Source organism: Penaeus chinensis, chromosome 18 (assembly GCF_019202785.1).
Source record: "Penaeus chinensis breed Huanghai No. 1 chromosome 18, ASM1920278v2, whole genome shotgun sequence".
NCBI lineage: Eukaryota > Metazoa > Arthropoda > Malacostraca > Decapoda > Penaeidae > Penaeus > Penaeus chinensis.
Window position 1 is genome coordinate 26,749,533 of NC_061836.1, and position 2,500 is coordinate 26,752,032.

Here is a 2,500-nt window from a genome sequence, read left to right on the forward strand (position 1 = left end):
TTCATTAATGGAGGGACAACTAGCCATGGATACGATTCTCATGGAACATATAGGGTGATCGCGCCCATTGAGTGACGCTGGGATCTGATTGGCCTGGCGGGCGCAACTCCGTCCGTGATTGGTCAGGACGATCTGGTGCCAAGGGCTGCCGGAGTGGCTCTGGGCTCGGTGCTCTCAACGTGCCTAGTGTGTCTTGGCACTTTCAGTGGGTAAGTCAGCCCAAAAGGCGTACGGGGCAGTGCGTCGACATGAACTGAGACCTTTTCACAAGTGCCTTTTAGCTATGTTCCCGCTGCAAGGTCGTGTAGATAACAGTTGACATTAGATCACCGCTAGTACTCTAAATCCCACACAAGATTTTGGTTTAGTGGTTTTAAGTGAAAAGAAGACGTCGACGCCCTCGAAAAGCAAATGGGACTCTGACACCGCTCTCAACTTCGAATTTCCCGCGATCTCCACAACCCACTTCGGCAACGGTGAGTATGAAATGCACAGGACTTTAAACGCCGCGCAGGAGTGTTGCCAATGGCATGATCATTTGCACATCTGTTATTCGAATAAACCAAAGTGACGCTTTATAATATCTATGTGCGGTATAAACGAGCAATTGAGATTCGTGAATACCTTTATACTTTGTTAACGACTATAAGAACGTCTATAACGACATCGCATCTTCCGTCGCTTGTCAGAAGGGCTGGGATTGTAGCGATAATTTGCTTTATGTCTGATTACATATTAGCACTGTAAGACGGAAGCGCACGTTGATTACAAAGTACTTTGTCTTGACGAAGATAAATCGTTCACTAATTGCCGACAGTTGTATAATGGAACCACTGCGTTGTACCGGCATTCATCTGATTAGTTCCACATGTTTATTTTTATTGGACCAGTCCATGGAAAGGTTTTTGGGTCTGTGCCAGTCGCGGCTGGCATGGAGTTTCGTCTCTACATCACCTATATTACATCAGTGGTCGATAATCAATGAATAAAACATAAGCTGATGATGGCCCATAGAAATTACCAACAGCCGCGTTGGCAATTAGTGTATTTGCATTCGGCAATATAGCACGCCGCTGCCCTTTCACGAGCTTGAATTTCCACAAACGTTTCGGCGCGTATCAAACCATTTAATGCTTGCAGGATATTGGCTGCCGCGCAACACCTTCGGGGGCAGTGCACCTGTAGGTAAAACAAGCGATGGTGCGTATAAATTACTTGTTAACTAAGTTTACTTAAGTTGGAAGCTCATAAAGTTACTCCACAGGATATAAAGCTTTATTTCGGCCACCTCTTGAACAAAGCCATAACCGTTGTGCTCTGAATATTACAGTACTCATACAGCGATTAGCACAACCAACCTAAGTATACGCAAACACGCAATCGCCCTAAGAGTATGAAAAACGACACCCTCTCTCTCTCTCAACAAACATACAAACCAAGACCTAATATATTTTTCTTCGTCGCTGATTGGATGAAGGATGACACGCAGGTCAATGTCATCGGGCAAAGATCCATCACGGTGGGTGTGGCTTGTCACGGCAGCCGACCAATCACGCGGAGCCACTTAGACCCTGGCGCCTTTGACGAATCCCTTCAGCAGCGGAAGAGCTCGATCGCGTGTCGTCTACGCTAAGTGATCGTTATGAGGCCGGTCTTATTATGGCCTGTTTGCGATAAGTGGGGCTGAGTGGGTGACGGTTTGTTATTTTCTTTATCTTTATTATGCTCTTTAAGCTTATTTCTTAATCGTAGAGGTATTCTTCTGTCTAATGAAAGGGTTATCGGTGGCTGTTTTTATGCTGTGTTCTTTGGTGTATGAACATACGATTCTGAACGATTTTAGTAAACATATATTCGTTTTCTCAGGCTTTCAGGTGGAGAGTAAACTTTTTTTTTATAATGAAACAATATGTAGTAATATGATACTGATGTTCCATAGATAAGCTAGGACACCATTATTTAACTTTTCAAAACACGAGAGAAATACGTGACTACATGTAACATTAGAAGCACACAAACACTTTTCTTATTCATGTTCCCACAGGGCTGGTGAAACACTATATTATAATGCGTAACACTGCGTGATCATTCAGCCTCCGTCAGTAATAAAATACTATTTTTCATTATAGGCTAAATCTAGTTCCTGGAATAAATATTTCTAATATATAATATGCAATATTTATATTTCTAATTACAGTCCCTAACCCTCGGTATGACGTCACTGTTTTGTTATATGTCACGCTGTCATTTTAAGTTGAAATTCACATGATGCTGTAACCATGAATGATTACGTAATCAAATACAACACAGAATTCACGTGGAATGATTAAAATAATCCACGCCAATTCGTCATGAGAATCCAACCGCCTGTTTCGGGAGAGTCAGCCGCGAGGTCTTGGTTGCGCGTGACAAAGTGAACGCTCTGGAACTCGGTGAAATGGATATCTTGGCGTCCATCGGTTTTTCTCCTTATCATAAGCTTTCCTTCCCTCCATTCGCT

The 2,500-nt window shown here is 43.1% G+C and overlaps 1 protein-coding gene across 1 annotated transcript in view; it reads left to right on the forward strand.

Annotated features, from left to right (window-relative positions):
* Positions 1-198: 198 nt before the first annotated feature.
* The window catches only part of LOC125034697 (sodium- and chloride-dependent GABA transporter 1-like), a 60,546-nt gene continuing 58,244 nt past the window's right edge, over positions 199-2,500 (forward strand). The window contains exon 1 of the mRNA XM_047626614.1: positions 199-476. The gene's annotated coding sequence lies outside the window, so the exon portion shown is untranslated. The remainder of the gene's footprint in view (positions 477-2,500) is intronic.